General features: G+C 36.6%; 1 protein-coding gene across 5 annotated transcripts in view; it reads right to left on the minus strand.

Moving 5' to 3' along the window:
- Window positions 1-22,633, minus strand: part of LOC138694236 (uncharacterized) — a 120,602-nt gene that overhangs the window by 28,996 nt on the left and 68,973 nt on the right. The window contains exon 1 of one of the 5 annotated variants that reach the window (XR_011330878.1): window positions 1,861-2,102. The exons of 2 other annotated variants lie outside the window; for them this stretch is intronic. The gene's annotated coding sequence lies outside the window, so the exon portion shown is untranslated. Of the gene's footprint in view, window positions 1-1,860; window positions 2,116-22,633 lie in introns of those variants that run through there. 2 more of the 5 variants (XM_069817789.1, XM_069817769.1) reach the window with 2 other exon arrangements.

The following is a 22,633-nucleotide window of genomic DNA, read 5'->3' on the forward strand; positions in this document are numbered from 1 at the left end:
ATAAATTTCTGATGTGTTGGTGTAGATTCATGTGGCAGACGTATTAGGTTCTCAAGAATTAAAAGAGCCTTTTTAAATTTAATATAAAAAGCAATCTCTTCTGTAATAATTTGCATGACTGTTATTGGTGTTGATTTTACATTCCCAGTGATTATTTGAGCCGTTCAGAGCAGAAGTTGTATAAGTCAAAATTAGGTAATGAGGTTTAAAGTAAAAATTCTGTAAAATACAGCGCAAAGTAGCAATCAATATATCCTTAGTGCTATTCACTGACTACTAATAGTTTAATAAATTCAATATTAACTGCTACTTTGTGCTGTATTTTACAGAATGTTTACTTTAACCCTCATTACCCTTTTTTGACTTACACCACTTCTGCTCTGAAAATAAAATTAGGTCTACATTTTCTGAGTTAATTGAAGTTAATTGTGTTTTTGTTCTCACCTACGTCATAATAACAGTAAGTGCATGTAAATTACGTATTATATAGGTAGGGTAAGTTAAAATTAAGCTTATGTGTGAAAACTGGAAATGCAATGTAAAATGCGGTAAACTTTCCATAAAAATTTAAACCATAATATCAGCACTATTAGCGACTCAAAATAATAAAAACAAATGGAAAAATAATGAACTTCATAAATCATTGTCTTTCAAATTAAGGTTTAAATCTTCCCTTTTTTTATTTTTAAGTTTACCTCAGCGGTCGAGTTTACCCCAATTTGCGGTATGGAAAATAGTTAATTTCTCAGGAAATAGGGAGAGGAGTTCACCACGCGATGTACCCTACGAGATATGCCCTACAAATTTGACTCTTCTCACAGGAAATATAGAGTTCCAATGGTTCATAAATATATTTAGGAATGAATTGAATTAACCGTCCACGTACAAACAATTATATTATTTCAAACCATGATACGTGTTCAGGGCCATGATTCAGTTGTAAGGAGCAGAAAGAATTACGTTTATTTCCAGCTTCTGAAACTTGTAGATTAACTGCGTGTGAAATTCTTCTAGGATTCTAAAGTAAAATTAATAAGAACCGTATAGCATAAAAATATAAAATAAATTACGCAAAACCCGTTTTCTGATGTGTTATCATATGTCGTGTGCACACTTTTAACTTGCCTGCTGCTAGAGGGCTACTGTCGCGCCAGCTGTCAAATGTTGGCATATTTTATACGTATGAATTGCGCGACTGTATATATTAGACTGTGAGAACAACCGTGGCTCTTGTTATATTAATGCAGGGAAGGTAGCTGTAAAGTGAGTCCGCCACTGCGTGAGCGTTGTGCTCTGGCTTGCCTTGCGGAGGGAGAGCAGCTCTGGCTCTCATGCCCGGCCGTGTTCAATAACATACAATCGTATACTTCGCTTAGTGTACAAAACATATCGATGGAATAACGGTCTATATTGCCCGTCCGATAATAAATTTATGAGCGGAATTACGATGTAACATTTGTCGTCATCCTGCACAGTTAGCAGATTGTAACATACTAGACCGTTATTCGGCCCAACGCTTCTATTATTAACATTTTGTGAGCGAATTTTAGGGATATATTACTTACATTTTTATTTTATTCACCAAATAGTCCTAATAAATCTCAGACCTCTTGTGACGTTACTATAGATAAAGTTCCTGATTCTCGTTATTATTATTATTATTATTATTATTATTATTATTATTATTATTATTATTATATTATTATTGTTATTATTACATTATTGTTATTGTTATTATTATTATTGCTATTTCTATTATTGTTATTATTATTGTTATTATTACTACCATAATTAATAATTAACCAGCAAACTAAGTTGCGCGGTCACATTTTACCTCAGACCATATGGGATTCCACTTACCAGTACATCAATTACGCTGTGCAGGTAACGTTTTGTACAGACTATTTTCTCTTCTCTATATCCACTCACTTGCTTACTACACTGACTTAATGTTACATGTCTATTCCTTTGGGTGAAGGAAAGAACAACAAATTTTACTAGACTGATAATACCGGTGCGTATTAACACAAAAGAAGAGCAATCTGAACCGCAGCCCAAGCCATCTTCTACGCTGACGTCCAACAGCCGGTTCGGAGGGGATTGCAGGGAGGGGGAGTGGGAAGTGGGGATTGCTTTGTTTCGCAGAGGTCAGATGCAGTGTCGCCAACACAGTCCTTGAAACCCTGCTGTAAAGCAGTGAAGAAGTCGCTATTGTACATATTGATATACTTATTCTGCCGCCGTGAGTCATTGAAGAAAAACACAAACTCATAAATATGGCAATGCAAATTTCATAAATGTTAATGTACCCCATTTATATTGTGTGTTAACTAATTCCAAGTTTATTTGCGAAAATACTCGATTGGCTAGACTGACAATGGAGTAAAACTCGATTGTTTTCCTGTCGTCTCTTCACGTTCATACACGAATATGGTCGAAATGATGCAATAACATTCTTGTTCTAGCCACACCCAATGGGATTTACACCAATGTCGCCAACATGTACGCACTAATTCTCCCGTATGCAGTGGTATCAGTCTAATTCACAAATTTCGTAATATTAATATCAAAAATATTGCATAGGATAATAATAATAATAATAATAATAATAATAATAATAATAATAATAATCGGCTATAAATAAACTAATATTGCAATAGCAAATGATGTGTAGAATAATAAAATTTTAAAAGTTACAAATACTGTCTCGCGTAATGGAGAAAGGGAGTAACGGGGCACACAATTCAGAACCCCCAACAGTAAAAACTTTAGGGGTAACCTATACTTAGATTCAAATTTAACTTTTCAAAGTCATGTGACTTAATACTAAAAATGTAAGAATTTTTTTTCCATAATTTATTCCCTCAAATATTTGACCAACGTTCTATCTCATAGTCTCAAAAAGAATCTCATCCAAACTTTAGTGATGCTCCATTTCGATTAATGCGATTCTCTATTCACGAATCACAATACTGACCTTGCCCATAGATTACAGCGTGTTCACAATATCTGCGTTCGTTTCGTTTGTAACCTTAGAACATTCGATCAAGTAACACCGTCACTAGAATTGTTGTCTTGGAATCCACTTAAACAAAGAAGACTATTCAACTTACTAACTTACTTACTGGCTTTTAAGGAACCCGGAGGTTCATTGCCGCCCTCACATAAGCCCGCCATTGGTCCCTATCCTAAGCAAGATTAATCCAGTCTCTATCATCATATCCCATCTCCCTCAAATCCATTTTAATATTATTTTCCCATCTACGTCTCGGCCTCCCCAAAGGTATTTTTCCCTCTGGGCTCCCAACTAACACTCTAGGCCTATATGCATTTCTGGATTCGCCCATACGTGCTATATGCCCTCCCAACTCAAACGTCTAGATTTAATGTTCCTAATTATGTCAGGTGAAGAATATAATGCGTGCAGTTCTGTGTTGTGTTACTTTCTCTATTCTCCTGTAACTTCATCCTTCTTAGCCCCAAATATTTTCCTAAGCATCTTATTCTCAAACACCTTTAATCTATGTTCCTCTCTCAAAGTCAGAGTCCAAGGTTCACAACCATAAAGAACAACAGGTAATAAAACTGTTTTATAAATTCAAACTTTCAGATTTTTTGATAGCAGACTGGATGATAAAGGCTTCTCAACCGAATAATAACAGGCATTTCCCATATTTACTCTGTGTTTATTTTCCTCCCGAGTATCATTTATATTTGTTACTGTTGCTCCCAGATATTTGAATTTTTCCACTTCTTCAAAAGATAAATTTGCAATTTTTATATTCCATTTCGTACAATATTCTCGTCACGAGACATAATCATATACTTTGTCTTTCCGGGATTTACTTCCAAACCTATCTCTTTACTTGCTTTAAGTAAAATTCCCGTGTTTTCCCTAATCGTTTGTGGATATTCTCCTAACATATTCACGTTATCCGCATAGACAAGCAGCTGATGTAACGCGTTCAATTCCAAACCCTGCCTGTTATCCTGGACTTTCCTAATGGCATACTCTAGAGCAAAGTTAAAAAGTAAAGATGATAGTGTATCTCTTTGCTTTAGTCCACAATGAATCGGAAATGCATCTGACAGAAATTGACCTATACGAACTCTGCTGAACGTTTCACTGAGACACATTTTAATTAGGCGAACTAGTTTCTTGGGAATACCAAATTCAATAAGAATATCATATTAAATTTCTCTCTTAATCGAGTCATATGCCTTTTTGAAATCTATGAATAACTGATGCACTGTACTCTTATACTCCCATTTTTTCTCCATTATCTGTCGAATACAAAATATCTGATCAACAGTTGATCTATTACGCCTAAAACCATACTGATGATCCCCAATAATTTCATCTACATATGGAGTTAATCTTCTCAAAAGAATATGGGACAAAATTTTGTACGACGTCAACAAAAGTGATATTCCTCGAAAGTTATTGCAGTTAGTCTTGTCCCCCTTCTTAAAGATATGTATGATTATTGACTCCTTCCATTGTTCTGGTACAATTTCCTTTCCCCAAGCAGCAAGTACAAGCTTATAAATTTCGTTAGATAATGCGCTTCCACCCTCTTGTATTAATTCTGCTGGAATTTGATCGATACCAGGAGACTTATAATTTTTCACAATTTCATAATTGAAATTAAAACCCTTAAAAGCCTGAATTATTTTTCGTCAAGTTTTTCGTTTATTCCCTTATAGACTGATTAAATGGAAGTAACTGAACACAACAATGCTTATGTTTTCCATTGTTGAAGCGAATATGTGGAGTTACAGGATGTGACCATATGGTAACGCTAGGTTATTATGATGTCAAATCTTAAAGAATGAGTTATTTCCTTATAATGACATTTTTCAATCAATTTATTAAATTTATCTGAACTGTTACAGACAAATAATACATTCATCATTCATTCAGTGTTCTGCCCAAGATCAGATCTTTCACTGCAAACCCAGCATTCTCAAATGTTTACTATTTTCTGCCTTCCTGTTTATCTCCTCTTATGATCCATATATCTTAATGTCGTCTATCATCTGAGATCTTCTTCCACCCCATACTCTTCTCCCGTTCACTATTCCTTTCAGTGCATCCTTCAGTAGGCAGTTTCTTCTCAGCCAGTGAGCCAACCAATTCCTTTTCCTCTTTCTTATCAGTTTCAGCATCATTCTTTCTTCATCCATTATTTCCAACACGGCTTCGTTTCTTACTCTGTCTGTCCACTTTACACGTTCCATTCTTCTCCATATCGACATTTCAAATGCTTCCATTCGCTCCTCTTCACTTCGCCGTACTGTCCACTTTTCTGCTCCACTGAATACCACACTCCACACAAATAATTCAAAAAATGCAAAACTGAGGAAATTACTTTCACAATATCTGAACAGAGATACATAATTTCCTCATTATAGGACACGCTAGTCTCCTTCAGTGTGCTTTCACACATATACGAAAGTTTACAGAAAATCACAAATTATTGTCACAATACACTCGTATGAACAAAACACATTTTCCTAACATACAGCGTATTCCGAATCTCACCGGTCCGGTGGCATCAATGACGTCATGTTGCAACGAAAATAAGGAACAAAACTGCTGGAAGAATCGATGCTGTCATGGCGACTGTGTAAGTGGTTATCTGTGCTACGCTAGCAAAATTTTGCGAAAATTCTGGAATGCCATCTCGTTCAAATAAAAGAGATCATAAACAACTTATTTCTTGAACCGGTAATAATGACTGGTTCGTTGACATGTTCGCTCATAAGCCATTAACATATTGTTTTTACGTTGTGCTCATTACAAACAATACAGCAGAACTAAAGCAGAACACACCGCCATGACACAACAGTGCACGATGTCATTCGTCTGCTAATTCCCGCCCTATACAAGAACCAATCAGATTCACTGATGGCGGCTGATGGAGACTGCCACCACCTCTGCAAGTTGATGGCACCGATGCGACACCGGTGGAGCATCAATGACGTCATCGGTGGAATTTGGAACACCGTGATGCCATCGGATTGCTCACCGGTGAGATTCGGAATACGCTCATAACATGGGCTGCATAGACCTACATCAAATTTTGAGAACGCTGTATGCCAGAAGAGCATTCTTATCAGCAAATTGCCATCTTTTGTTTCCGGGTATCGGAATCACTAGAGCTCCACTCCATCGTATCTTATATAATCAGAAGTTCTGCGAGTGATGTCAAGAAAGTAAGTTTCCTCGGAACCGTTTACAGAAAGAAAACACAATTTCATGTAAAGATTTATTGGAACTGATACAGCAATTGTTGAACTATTTTTCTATATATTCCCCACCGGAACTGAGACATTTGTTACACCGTGGGATCAACTTTTGTCCCTCGTAGAAGTCTCCCGCCTGGAATCGAAGCCAGTGTGTGACAGCCATATCCACCTCTCTGTTGATCCCACGGTATGAAAAACTCTCTGTTCTGGTGGAGAATATATTGAAAAAATAGCTCAACAATTCCTGTATCTGTTCGAATAAATCTTTCCATAAACTGCTCCCAGGGAAACTTACTTTCTGGACACGTCTCGTAGCTTCAATAACGCTGTATTTGGGAGTACATGGTCACTCCTTGCCTTTTGGTGTGCTCTCGACTTGTTGAAATCTCCCATTTGAATTCTAATTCAGTCAATGGTGAGCCCGATCTTTTATTTGGCTGCCAAGCATTTTGTATAGCTACATTTAACATATGAAAATGGGCTAAAACAGTTTTTACATAGATATAGCGATTTTTATATAAAAACATTAGTCACATCTCTATCTTTAAAAGTCACTCTCTGGAGAAAAAGATTGAACGGATGTAACATACTTTTTATCCACTTACGTTTCCCTGATGGCACCATTTCCATAAATTGCAATGTTGATGGTATCATTGTCTTCGTATCATAGATTACTCTTCAACTTCCTCATCTTCTATAAAAGAATTATCGTTTGGTCCACCTATTCAGCTTCAGCACTCAGTTTCCTTCACTTAGGTTGTTGAACATGTAACCCTCTAAATCTGCAGAGTTCTCGTCAGATACAAAGTTGGACTTTGGTGGCTCTATGTGGAATGCTCTAATTTTTAGTTTTCTAATTCCCAAAGTATCTCATGCACTTTCACGCACCTGTTTGTAACATTCATTTTGTTACTTGTACTTTCCTGTAACTCCTCCATCTTACTGTTAGTAGCAAGAGAGCACAAAGAATGAGTGACAACATATTAGCCTAGCGTTACCATACGGTAACGTAAGAAACAATGCATTATATCCACAACAATGAAATGGATTGTAAACTTGTGCTTGATATACAGGAATAAATACCACAACAAACAATACAATCAAGTTAATCGAAGTAACAAATAAATTATCTTACTTCTTGTTGCTCTCCAAAATTGCTGCTAAGAAAGCAACATCTAAATCGCGCAGCTGCTCTTGTCCAACTGGTATAATAAAGTTGTGATTTCATAATGTAATAAGGAAGAACCAATCATGTAGCTTGGATTCACAAACAAAAATTCCAGTTTTATTAGTTAAAGACGGGTGTGGAACAAGTTATATTGCTTTCTGCACTGCGTTACCATAGGTTAAAATGGGTTTTAAGGAATGACATTCTAGTTCATGGAATTGCTTGTTAAACATCTGTTAGGTTGCGCAACTTCGGCTTAACCCGTAATACATAATAAATGTTGTTGTCAATTTTACCCTTAATAGGCCTATGTAATGTATTTGTTGTTGTTATTATTATTATTATTATTATTATTATTATTATTATTATTATTATTATTATTAGACTTATTATTATCACTGTCATCATTGCTATTCTATCTTTTTTATTGTATTAATTTAATAAGTGCTGTACAGTTTTCTTTGACTCTGTTGACCCTCTACGGGGTTTTAATTTATTATGTATTAGGCTACTTTTGTCAGTGTTTGTAACTAAATTCCTAATTTAATTCTTAATTCTAATTTCAAATTTAAGATATTTCTACACTACAGTATTTACTATTACTATAAGCTACACATTAGTCCCGCGCCGTGGCGTCGCGGTCTAAGGCATCCCGCCTAGGACTCGCGTTACGGAATGCGCGCTGGTTCGAGTCCTCATGGGGGAAGAAATTTTCTCATGAATTTTCGGCCAGTGTATGGGACCGGTGCCCACCCAGCATCGTGATGCACTTGGGGAGCTACGATAGGTAGCGAAATCCGGTTGCGAATACCAGCTATAACGGCTGGGGGGATCATCGTGCTAACCACACGATACCTCCATTCTGGTTGGATGATCGTCCACCTCTGCTTCGGCATGTGGCCGTGAGGCCAGCAGCCGGCTGGTCGGTCTAGGCCCTTCACGGGCTGTAGCGCCACGGATTATTATAAGCTACACATTAATCAGTAGATCTATTTGAAATTTTTTCTACCCTTGCAAGAAAAAATCATGGAATTATACTTCTCATGCATTGTGACTGCAGTTTTATATCAGTTAGTATTAGTCATAACACTTACAATACCATATTTCAAAAAGAAAGGGGAAAGGTACGCCTACATCCAAATGCTTAATTATAAATTCAGGAAAATGAAAAATAATATGGCACCTTAATATATATTGCAATATCTAATAATAATAATAATAATAATAATAATAATAATAATAATAATAATAATAATAATAATAATAATTATAATTATAATAATAATAATAATTATAATAATAATAATAACAATAGTAGTAATACTAATAATAGTAATAATAATATAATAATAATAATACTAGTAATAATAATAGTACTTACTTACTTACAAATGGCTTTTAAGGAACCCGAAGGTTCATTGCCGCCCTCACATAAGCCCGCCAGCGGTCCCTATCCTGTGCAAGATTAATCCAGTCTCTATCATCATACCCCACCTCCCCCAAATCCATTTTAATATTATCCTCCCATCTACGTCTCGGCCTCCCTAAAGGTCTTTTTCCCTCCGGTCTCCCAACTAACACTCTATATGCATTTCTGGATTCGCCCATAAGTGCTACATGCCCTGCCCATCTCAAACGTCTGGATTTTAAGTTCCTAATTATGTCAGGTGAAGAATACAATGCGTGCAGTTCTGTGTTGTGTAACTTTCTCCATTCTCTCATCCCGCTTAGCCCTAAATATTTTCCTAAGCACCTTATTCTCAAACACCCTTAACCTATGTTCCTCTCTCAGAGTGAGAGTCCAAGTTTCACAACCATACAGAAGAACCGGTAATATAATTGTTTTATAAATTCTAACTTTCAGATTTTTGGACAGCAGACTGGATGTTAAGAGCTTCTCAACCGAATAATAACACGCATTTCCCATATTTATTCTGCGTTTAATTTCCTCCCGAGTGTCATTTATATTTGTTACTGTTGCTCCAAGATATTTGAATTTTTCCACCTCTTCGAAAGATAAATCTCCAATTTTTATATTTCCATTTCGTACAATATTCTGGTCACGAGACATAATCATATACTTTGTCTTTTCGGGATTTACTTCCAAACCGATCGCTTTACTTGCTTCAAGTAGAAATTCCGTGTTTTCCCTAATCGTTTGTGTATTTTCTCCTAACATATTCACGTCATCTGCATAGACAAGAAGCTGATGTAACCCGTTCAATTCCAAACCCTTCCTGTTATCCTGAACTTTCCTAATGGCATATTCTAGAGCGAAGTTAAAAAGTAAAGGTGATAGTGCATCTCCCTGCTTTAGCCCGCAGTGAATTGGAAAAGCATCAGATAGAAGCTGACCTATACGGACTCTGCTATATGTTTCACTGAGACACATTTTAATTAATCGAACTAGTTTCTTGGGAATACCAAATTCAATAAGAATATAATATAATACTTCCCTCTTAACAGAGTCATATGCCTTTTTTAAATCTATGAATAACTTATGTACTGTACCCTTATACTCCCATTTTTCTCCATTATCTGTCGAATACAAAAAATCTGATCAATAGTCGATCTATTACACCGAAAACCGCTCTGATGATCCCCAATAATTTCATCTACGTACGGAGTTAATCTTCTCAAAAGAATATTGGACAAAATTTTGTACGACGTCAACAAAAGTGATATTCCTCGAAAGTTACCACAGTTGGTTTTGTCCCCCTTTTTAAAAATAGGTACAATTATGGACTCCTTCCATTGTTCTGGTACAATTTCCTTTTCCCAAATAGCAAGCACAAGTTTATAAATTTCGCTATATAATGCCCTTCCACCCTCTTGTATTAATTCTGCTGGAATTTGATCGATACCTGGAGACTTGTACTTTTTCAGATTTTCTATCGCAATTTCGACTTCTGAAAGCGTGGGTTCGGGTATAAATGGCTCAGCAGTTTGTATTTCAATTTCGTCCCGATCATTTCTATTTGGCCTATGTACATTTAGTAGTTGCGCAAAATAGTTTTTCCATCTGTTTAGGATTGATGGAGAGTCTGCAAGCAAGTCACCATTCTCATCCTTGATCACGTTTACCCTTGGCTGATATCCGTTCTTAAATTCCTTTATACCCTTATATAAATCTCGAATGTTTTTATTCTTACTATTTGTTTCTAAATAATAATAATAATAATAATAATAATAATAATAATAATAATAATAATAATAATAATAATAAATAGGTGCAAATTTGGGCTAGAGTGCGCAAAAAATATATTAAGTTTCTTCAAATTTATTTCCGAAATAATTTGGTATATGAAATGAAGTACAGGGAAGATAGTTCCTTAGATTATTTGTAATATCTGAAGGTCAGCGTTTGGCCACCAAGTGAAGAAGACAGATTAATTATGCTATGGAGTAGCCTATAGATGATAGCACAATCACGTGACACGTTCGGTATAGTTAACGCAGGAGATTAATAGAAAAAGAGTACCGATGGTAACATGGGTAGATGTCGATTATTATAAGCACAAAACCCACCCCACTCGATTACTAGTCAAGTTTTGCATGTTTTGGTGGATACATCGATGTATCTCATTTTATGTGTACACTAGTAACTTGTTCTGAAATTGAAATAAGTTCTCCGAAGTATACACATTACCTACTTATCCGAAAGTAAGAAAAATATTTTCGTTTGAAAATTTTAAAATAAAGCCTACATTTTCTTCATTCTTTCTTCTCTCTTTCTCTCTCTCTCTTGGACGAAGGAGGGACCCGAAAGCTTGCACTGCAGCCTAAGGTTTGTTGTGCTTACCACTCCCATTCTGGGAATGATTGGGTAGCCAAATGGCCGCACTCTTGTACAAGTACAGCACGCCGCACTATGAACTTAACCCGGACTATGGTATACATGATAATGATTATGTGAATTAATGATGGCGATATGAGTTCGAGGTCCAACGCTGAAAGTTACCTAGCAATTCTGCTTCAATTAGTTGAGGGAAATCCCTGGAAAATTCCCAACCAGGATTTGATCCCGGGCCCGCTCGTTTCACGGTCAGACCTACTAACCACAGCGCACTAGTAACTTGTGAAATTTAAGTAAGTTTTCTGAAGTATAAACATTATTTATCCGAAAGAAATGTAGCGTACATAGTCATTCATTACAGGCTTAATGAATTTAAAGAGGACTGCTCAATATTACAGTCTCAAAATTTATGGTGTTCATGTTTAAACAAAGATTAAAGTTGTTATTGTTGTGGAAGTCTTACAATGTTTAACAATATTACCATTTACTATACAGGGTGAGTCGTAATTATGTAGACTACTTTAAAATATTCCACAGTATTCTATACACCGAAACAAACATATTTTGTCATATACACTTTCGGTCGTGACAGCTTCGTTATGGGAAAAGTTTAGAAATACAAACAACAGGTACTTTCTTAGAGGAATGTTTATTGACATTGCAGCTTCATAGATGATGTTCGAAATGTCCACCATTAAGTTCACAACATAATTCCGCCCTCCTTCGCCATGAGTGTCTTGTTAGCGGTAAGATAATAGGTGTGTTCCTCATTATATTTCCCGCAGCCATGATTGCATTCAATAGGTGCTGCCTCGTAGCGTATCGTTGGGAGTAAACTAGTCCTTACATGTGGCCCCACAACCAATCTGTTTTAAAACGTATGTTCATTTGTGTATATTTCAAAGTGTGCACTCTATTTCGAAAAATTCTTGGCCGCCATGGTCGTTCAGTAATATTGATCACTCACATATCGTCACTCATAAGTTCTTGGAAACATCTGCAATATCCATGTGCATTGCGGGAACCGCCATATTTCACTGTTGAGCCTTGAACTGCAGTTTAAACGGCAAAGAAGTGCCGACCAAGTTAAACTCATGTCTGTTATATTCAAATAACTAATTCTCGGAAAACATTGAGAATAAGACATGTTTATATAATGTACAGGGACATCATTTTATTTTTACTTCAATTTTTATTGTACCTGAGTTTTTGAATGTACTTCACTCCCACCCCTTCTACTAATGAAGTTCAACCGTCCTCCACACAGATCCAAGATCGCATGCGCATTTACAGTCATAGTAGCCTTACGGTCATAGTAAACAGTACGTTCCAAAAATATGTTCGCATTTTCCAGTGACGAAAGAGCTTTCAATATTGAATCATTTTCCATTTGCCTACGTCGCATCCCGATTTCCCCCACCTGCATCTATTCGCCTCTCTGTAAATGCTAGTGACTGGGCTGTCTTAGCTGTTTTCTGAGAACATTAATTTCTGTTAGGAATTGGACGTCTACGTAATATTATACCCATATAATTGTTTAAAATAACTTAAATAAAAGGGCCTCGTTAAGTAATTAACTGTCACGTGATTTCCTCCCTTTCTACGACGCTGCGACGTAACCACTTGTACGGACAGTAGATAGCATGTCTGAGTAATTTTATCTTTTCGGATCGGGCAGAAGTGAAGATTGAATTTACAGTACGTACGGTCTCTTTTATAGAGTATACAGAATTATTTCAACATGAGTTACTGATACGAAGTACGAACCTGGTAATTGGAATTACGTACAATAGTCTATAGTGCGATAATATGAACATTAGAACTGAAGCCTGTATCGAAATGAACGGCCACCATTTTCAAAAATGTGTTTAAATATCTATATTATGATTATTTTTCAATTTAACTTCATTCTCTATAGTGTACGCTAATGTGCTGTAGACAGTATACTGTAATATACACTGCATAATGAATACGTCCGCATGAAAAGCTCAGTTCGTGAGTAAAAACACTCATTGTTAATACAGTACTGTATGTTGATTAAACAAAAACCTAATGAAAATTATCAAACTCAAAATCGCGATATTTCCTAGTTTACGTAAATGGATGAACTACTTTTCTTCCTTCCTATACCTAGTAAAGTGATTTGTTTGTATATTACGCCAGTGGGGTAGCAAATGGTGTTTCCGGTTCTTAATCGTTGATCCAAAGGTATAGCCACGTTAATATTAGAAATGTTAGTAAAGATAAAATGTTGTCCCTGTATTTTCTTTATAATCGCCCATGTTATCACCGCTCAACGTATGGCTCTTTCTTCCTGAATCAGCCTATGTATATTATTTATTACATGTACAAAGTTCCTTGGGCTGGCTCTGCGAGAGCTGAACTCAGTACGGGTTATGCTCGCTCTGGCACATTGTGTGGCTTATATATATTCAATGATTGACCGACAGATGGCCTGGGTGACATTCTGACAGGTAGGCCATCCTGCCTCAGCCCTTGTTAGAGCCAGGTCCCGTTTTCACAGGCGAGTAGCCTGATGAGCGCCAAGGGCCCGGAGCTCCAAGCCTTCCGTCCCGTCCTGTCTCAGCCCCTGATAGAGCAAGGTTCCATCTGCACACGAATAGCCTGATAAACCCAAAGCAAAGCTCGGAACTTGGGGACTTGTGTGTCGTGCGCTTGAGTAAGGTTACAGGTACAGCGAACACAAAGCTCAAGCTGCAAGTGCTCAGGGACAGTCGTATGTACTGAGAAAGTGGTCACATCGAATGGCAAGAAGACGAACGAAGAAACTGTGTCATGTCGAAGCCAATGACATTAAGAGAATTACAGGTAAATGGTCTGTCTGAGGAATGAGAAAATACGTGTTATTCGAATGGGTGTTATGGAAGTTTGAAAATACATTTCTTAAATTTTAGGTACAGAATTTCGTGGAGGAATTCTGAGGAGATACATTATTTTCTTCTAATGCAGAGTTTATATTTTGTAAGTTGTGCCACACATAAACTAGAGCTGGAAACAGGCATTCATTGAAAGACATTGCAGTCCTTTAAATTGATGGAAAATTTGTCCATAATTACGCATCAAGTCGTAGAGGGACCTTCCCTAGTAGTGATACACTAATTGAAAACTATTTGCGAGAAAAATTTAGGATATACTTATCTTTCTCAGATACGAGATCTGCTGAAAATCGAACAGGAAAGAGTGACAGTGAAAATATTCAGTATTTTATTTAGGCCCAAGACTTTATAATAAAATTTCAAACCATTTTCCAAATTTGAAATTTTTTAAAATTGAAACTTTTAAAAAAGAAATTTGTAAAATTATCAATGATATATAATAGTAACAAATGTACTTTTTTTACCTTTTATTTCTATCGACTATATTCATGTTTTTATTGAATATCACTGGCTTCTGTCGGATTGTCAATTTATATTAAATGTGTATTTTTCTCTCGTTTTCTCTTTCTCCTTTATTCTTGCTCTTATGTTTTATTTATTGGTTTGAATTAAGTTACTTACTGTATTTAGTAAACTGTCCTTGTAAATTTTATGTTATATTATTTACTAAGACCACACCGTACACGAGCCTGACTCTTACGGTAGTGGCTAGAAACATTTTTATTTCATAAATGCAATTTGTATTCACTAGGTAGCTAGTTAAAATAAATAAAATAAAAAAATTAAAGTTTGCTCCCGTCACTTCATGTGACGTAGAAATAAGTTTCCTTCGTTTCAAATCATGTTTAACTAACAGACGAAGAATTTACGGGTTCGAAAATCTTCGAATGCATGTACTCATACACTGTAATAAAATGTACAGAGCAGAACTGTAAATTTGATGTATTTTGCATGTTTATTTATATATATATATATATGCTATAAAATTGCGTGTTTCAACCTATCATAATATTATCATTATGTTGTTCCAGCCAGGAACCACTTTTATAGCAGATCTGACAGTACCTCTGTGCTGGAAGCGGGAATTTGTTGACATTGAAGTCCGGTCGCTTAGCCACGTTCAAAGACACAAGTCCCCAAGTTCCGAGCTTTGGCCCAAAGGGCTCGAAGCCTGCACTAGCCCTAAAACTTATTTTGTCAAAATCAGTTATTTTTAAATCGAAACTCTCTCAATGGATGGAAAATAGTTGATTTCGATAGGCGAATTTTAACGACAGTTCAAGGGTACTTAATAGTGGGATTTGAATACAACTGTCATTTCCATTATCGTAAGATGACTACCCGGACCGAGGTTTCCCTGCCAATTTCACTCACTTTAATTCAAACGCTTGAACAAAATCAACAGCTACACTGCTTCCTGGCCTTCAGTAACTTCTAATTTTTCGACAGTGCCGGTATCTTTAAACTTTAGTTTTTATACCACATGAATCGTTAATTTTTAGTCATATAGGCTAGTCTTAACTTGGTAACATTCAAAAGTAATTTTGTAATAGCATAACAAACGCATATTACTAATTTGCAGCACAATTGCGACATAAGAAAACATCTAAATAAGCTAATAAAACATGTCGTTACACCCTGTTGAATTTTTTAAATCATAATTCTGAACGAAATTTACAGTTTTCACTTTTACTTAAAGCCAATTGATAATTGTCTTCATTAAATGCAACGGATGTATAACCAAAACCATCGTTTCTGGCGTGTGAAATAAGTAATGGGAACGTTGGGAGAGAATATCTTATCTTTGCCACATTCTGTGGGCGAGAAAGTTGACAACTGTGGCTGGCGGATTGCTAACGTGACTTGTAGGAGATGGTACCACTCTCAACTAAACTACGAGGGGGATCCAGGAAATAACGACCGTTTTGTTGTAATAATTAAAAAAATATATTTATTTGAAAAAAACAAAGTCTGTTACATAACTGAAGCTTCCTTTACTTCTCTACATAATCACCATCTACATTTAAACATTTGTCGTATCTGTTCACTAGCTTTAGAATTCCCGTGTTATACTCCTATGCCGCCAGTTCATTAAGCCAAGTGTTCACTGTCTTCTTCAACTCTTCATCACTTCCAAAACGCGTACCACCCAGAAATTCTTTCAGCTTAGTGAAAAGATGAAAATCGCTAGGAGCAAGATCTGGACTATAGGGCGGATGATCAAAGATTTCCCAACCGAATTGATCCAGCAATTCTCGAGTTGAAGCAGCAGTGTGCGGGCGGGCACAGATTTTGTGGTAGCCAAGATGTTGCGACACAATTTCACCAAGCAAAGAACGGGAAATGTCAGGAAAGGCAATATGCAATTCGTCGAGTGATGTGCGCCTGTCTTGCAAGATTCTGTCGTTCACTTTAGTCTTCAGGTCTTCTGTGATGAGTGATGGGCGTTCGGGTCGAGTTTCATCGTGGACATTTGTTCGCCCATTGTTGAACATTTCGCACCATTTTCTCACATTTCTTTCATTTATTACAGTATCACCGTACACTTCTTTCAATTGCCGGTAAATTTCTGCAGGTTTCAAATGTCGGGTATTCAAAAATCGAATCACACTCCTCACCTCACAGTCGGCGGGATTATCAATCACGTCGTTCATTTTGAAGTAACACAAAATGCACAATGGCGACTTGTTGCAACCAGTACTCACAACATTATGAGAACACATGTTAAGGAAGCCAGTTGACCTTGAAACAAGGAAGGGGATTCAGCTGCGCAGCGGGTATGCGCGAACGGTCGTTATTTCCTGGATCCCCCTCGTAGCAACAGACACCACTGACTGGGTACTGTACTCAAGGACACTCCCCAGAAACGGAAAGTGCGAGTATCTTGCCTTTGCCGCAGTCAGTAGGCAATAAGATTGACAACTGTGATTGGCAGATTGCTGACGTGACGTATATTTGGGTGATACCATTCTCAGATGCACTGACCACAAATGCTTACTACTGGCTTTCTACTTAAGGACACGCGCCAGAAATGCTGGCCCTGCCCTACTTTCCAATGACACCTCAATATGTATCATCGTATCCCCACCATAATCTGACCACACGCTCTCGTCATGAAACAATACTAACAATACCATCCCATCGCACCTCCTCATACTCATCTTCTTTCACAATAGCCCTGCCAAGACTCTGGAATTCGCTACCTGCTAGCATCAGGGACTGTCGAAATAAAATTGAATTCAAACGAAAACTTACTAGGCACTTGGTCAGTAATTGATTTCTTGTAAATAGTTTCTTTAATCTATCACAAAATATTTCAATATTCAGTAATTTCATCACTATAAAATTTTGTTATTCTAGATTTAATTTGTAATTCAGTAAATATAAAATATTCGTTGTTTCTCTATGATAAATTATCTAGCTTTAATTATTCAGGTAATCTTTTCGTACTTTGATTTTATTCTAATTGTAAATTTAATACTAATTGTAATGTTATTTGTAATTGTAATTGTAAATCTAATACTAATTGTAATTTTATTGTTGATATTGTAGTTGGAATCTCCTGGTAGAGGGGCAGAGAAGGCCTGACGGCCTTATCTCTACCAGGTTAAATAAATAAATACTAATACTAATACTAATACTATGTACGTATTTTCTTTTAAAGAAAAAGTAAACATTCTCTTATTCCAAAAAGTTTATAACTAGGCTCCGTAATCCAGCTACCTATAAACTGAAGTTGCCCGATTCGAAGTATAGGCTATGTGACGTCACAGCGCATGTACAAGTACGTTTGTATACAAAATAGTTAAGAATGCTCTATCCTCTTCCTCTAGATTCTAGGAAGTAAAAACCGGGACGCAGTCATAGTGAGTAGTCTTATCGATTACTGCTCTTACTAGTCGTATTATTTAGAGAACTACATCTTTGTGGCTGATTGAAGGTTCATTGCAGAGGTAAAATGCCTTAGGTAAGACGCTAAAGGGTGTAATATTGCGGGCACAGTTGAGGATGTTTAAACTAATATTTTCACTGTCAATATAGACAACATGACATATAAATTGTGTAAAATAAACGTAAAAGTGATAAAAAACAGTGCACTGAAAGACACTGCAATACCAAGAAGCACAGAAAGTGTGTTGAACGTAATCTAAAAGAACCAGCACTATTACAATCTGAATATTATAAAGATATTAACTCGACGTTTAGCATGGATTTGTGCAGCCTACCATGATGTTAATTAATAAATTGGTCCACACCTGTGCAATAACGGTTAGCGCGTCTAGCCGCGAAACCAGGTGGCCTGGGTTCGATTCCCGGCCGGGGCAAATTACCTGGTTGAGGTTTTTTCCGGGGTTTTCCCTCAACCTAATATGAGCAAATGCTGGGTAACTTTCGGTGTTGGACCCCGGACTCATTTCACCGGCACTGTCACCTTCATCTCATTCAGACGCTAAATAACCTAAGATGTTGATAAACCGTCGTAAAATAACCTACTAAAAATTAATAAACTGTGTAATCAAGATGTATAATAAATTAAACAATCTACATTTTTGGGGATTTCTAGAAAAGTAGCCTACATAGAAAATTAGTGAGTTTTGAGTGATAAGCGACATATGCAATATCCTAATGAAATACGAAAAAGTACCAAATAATAGAAATATATACTACATCATGCACCAATAACTTCGTATACACGACATTGAAAGATATCTGACCCCACTAATCGATGATTTGTTGATGTAAGTGTAGCTTCTTTAGTCATTACTTCTATGAATAGATGACGATGATATTAGTCGTATATAAATAAATGCGCATTATAGAATTCAATTTTTCATACCACTTTACTCATTTTAAAACAGTTAGAAACTGCTGATATTGTCAATTATGAGAATACTTTATACTTAATCTACATAATAATAATTTTCCTTGGCATCTTTTTAATGGCCCCAATAATGGTGCCACCTGTTGAGAACTAGCGGAACTCTTTCAAAGTTTGTCAATTTTTTTCTATCTTTGGTTCTGACTTATCCCGTGGTTGGAAAATTCGCTTACACGATCACAAAATCATAGGTCAGGTATCTTTGAACGTCAGTTATTGAAAGAATTTCTTGTAATATAAAATCATTTCAAGTGACATCCGCATATGTTCAAGTTCCGTAACTTACGAATGCACGTTATTATTCACTGCAAAGATCACGACGAAAATTAAAATCGCGGTACAAGCATGTGTTTACTAATATAGCTTCATAATGTCGGCAGTTTACTGTATTATCGCCGCGCTCTCATGGTTAACATTCGGCAGGTCTTCGAGCGGCCTCGTGCATAACATTCGGCAGCAACGTGTTTGTTTATATCCTTATCCGTTGCGTTACCTGTCTTCGGGGTACTGTATACCCAGTGTGTCCTTAACTTCAGTTTTTAGGTAGCTGGAATACGGAGCCTATAAGTTGAAGAGCTGGAGGATGAAAGTTTTATTCCAGTAGGGTATGTGTGATTCATCTAAAATAGCTAACGGAAAAAAAATGTACGTAGAGTAATGGAGTACTGAAAATAGTGTACATTGGTAGTGACCGTGCAGTGCAATGCAATTCAATGATATCCATACTCACCTCTGATTAGGGTTGCGAGATTTAAAAAAATATCAGTGGGACTTTTACTGCAGTTGATACGGAAGCTATTTAATAATACTGTATTAATACAGTGCAGCCTATGTAGGTATAGGATAATTCAATATTTATTTTCTCAACATATTTCTCTCATATTAATGAATATTTATATTTACATCTTTGTTACAGTTTACAATATTTTGTCATTTAATGTGACAATTTAATAGGCCCTATAAAAATACATTTTCGTAAAGTAACATTTAGATTAACATAAAAACATCAAACACAAATTTAAAATGGTAGGAAAGTATTCTCTTAAATCTGCATAGGCTACCCCTCAAGTCTGAACACGGTGCATGGTGCTTTTGTCCCCCTTTGTCCGCGAATTTTAATTCCGCTTAGAAATGGTTATCTTTTAAAGCGGTACATTCATCGTCCCAAGGCGTGTATGAGCGGGACATGGGAAAATTTCTTGAAAACCGGGAATGTCCCGCATATCGAGACATCTGACAACCCTACCTCTCATTTATGTTTTGGCTGATATGTAGACTGGATCTTCTATTAGTCAGTACATATTACTTGATATGTATCAGATGAACAAATGAAGACCTAACATTCTAAATGAGCTAAGTTCCGAAATATCCATACGAGAATATCATAGTAAATTGTCTTTGTCGTAGCTCAATTGTAAGTGACTCATCCATGCGCCAAAAGACGGTGTTGTAGGTATCTCAACATGCATTTCGCAGCGTGTTTTTCATCAATATCTCAGAAAGTTGTTTCTGGCACTTAGCACATTTAGAAAATTAGGTCCTCAATTGTTACACATCTTATGTCTCATTAGTGAAATAATTTACTAATCAGCGATGTATGAAAAGGAGCGGAAAAGAACTGTCTACATTACGCCATTATCTATTGATTTAGTTTCCTCATGAGTGACGCCTTATTGGTGTCACTTAAGAGTTTCCAACCTGTCTTCAGATCGTTGATTAAATGACAACAGCTATCCATACAATGGTAAATAATATCCGTGTGACTCACTGGTAACTCGTTCCAAGCTTTCATTAACAAATTTCGAACTTCAAGAAGGCTGTCCATACTGTATCCATATTCACAACAGAGGAAGCAGGCGGAAAAGTTAAACATGAGTCGTCTACTCCTATTAAGTTTTTAAATTCTGTGTGAGAAGATATCCTATTACAGATGTACAGGAACAGAAGTAAAATTTGGAGCTTCCTTATTGTATAAGTTTCGTTTACAACACACTGAACATGCGCTGTAAACAAGATCCCCTGTATATATGCCACTTGTGGGCAGTCGTGCGAAATTGTTGCCTACATATAGGTGGACTTCCAACAAGACTCATTCCAAATTTTAAATCCGTATATGTACATATATGGATATAGCCGGCATCAAGAAGAGAATTGTTATCATGAAATAATTGGAATTTTCTCCTATAAAACCACAATTTCTGGGGGGGAAAATACTAAAACTGCGTCACTTCCTATTACGGTCATCCTTTTCCTCCCAAAATACATTTGCAAACAACCCACACATGTGATACATATACTGAGTGTTCAGTTCAAAGTGTGTCCTGGCTCGCTGTATGCCGTCATGTGGCTAGTCGATGAGCCTAGAGAATTCAATCTTCCTACACTTCCGCAGAGGTGTATTACTTATGTGCCAGAAAAGTTGCCTAGCAAGTACGGCGTTCATTCAGAAGAGTACTTGCCGATACGTACGGTAACGCCAGTAGTGGCAGGAATGTGAACCGTTTCTAAACATGTACTGAGGTGAGTTTTTTTCTTACTGTCGGGATATGCGGAGAGAGTTAAGACGATTACTTACGTATTTTTTGACATTAATTTCGACGGTCAACATGGACACGGAGCATTTGATTTGCGTTGTGGAATGTTTCCGTACGCAACCGATGATAACAAATACCCTGCGTATGACTTGCCCGCGCAAAACACAGTTCGAAAGAGGTTATGGTAGCACACAGACCGTCATCTGTTGCTACGTCGTTCAAGTTATACCGTACACGTTCTCAAGTTCAGATTGAACGCCTTGATTAATAGGCAACTTCTCTGACACAAAAGCTGAAACTCGCTTCAAATCACTGACTCATCAACAGTGACGTCATGACACACTTTGAAATGAACACCCAGTAGAATAGATCTGGGAGATCAAGCAGACAAATGACTTGTTCGGTTTCGAAGAAGTAGATATGTAACTGGTAGCTTAATTTAATCTATAATCTAATATTGTAATTAGAGTGCATGTGTTATTGAACGTAATACTGTATTATATATTTTATTAATGGCTAACTAAACTCGAGGTTGCAGTTTTGGGAACATTGGTTTCAACCGTGCAAACACAGCTAATCCTAGAAGTGCATAAAGTGTGCCGCGCACCTGGTCGTGTGTAGAAAGAAAACTTGCCCGCTCCAGGGTTGTGTTATCTTTTCCTATTTAATCTATTTCCTTCGCTGTGAAGTAATGAAATAAAAAATAAGACGTTATGTTGTGACAATACACCGCTGCAGGATAGTACCACATGTCTCACAGCCCACATATTGATGTCTGGGCTAGGCAAAGTAGTGAAGCCACTTGCAACATAGCGTTGTGCAGAACTGGAATAGAACGTTCCACGTAACATAATTTCAGATATTTACACTCAGATCATTTCAGAAAACATAGTTCCATTTAATTATAGCTTTATATCATTTAACACTACTTCAGAGCATATGTAAAACGATCTCACAGAGAAAAATGTTTAAAAGTACAAAATAGCGGTTAACTGAGTATATTTTTATGAAAGTGCATGACATTTTATGTTTTGAACAAAGTTAGCTATTCTGTTTTTATTGTATTATTTTCGTAAAGATAATATTATGCATGATTCCAAAAAAAGT

This window comes from Periplaneta americana, chromosome 2 (genome assembly GCF_040183065.1).
Source record: "Periplaneta americana isolate PAMFEO1 chromosome 2, P.americana_PAMFEO1_priV1, whole genome shotgun sequence".
Lineage (NCBI taxonomy): Eukaryota > Metazoa > Arthropoda > Insecta > Blattodea > Blattidae > Periplaneta > Periplaneta americana.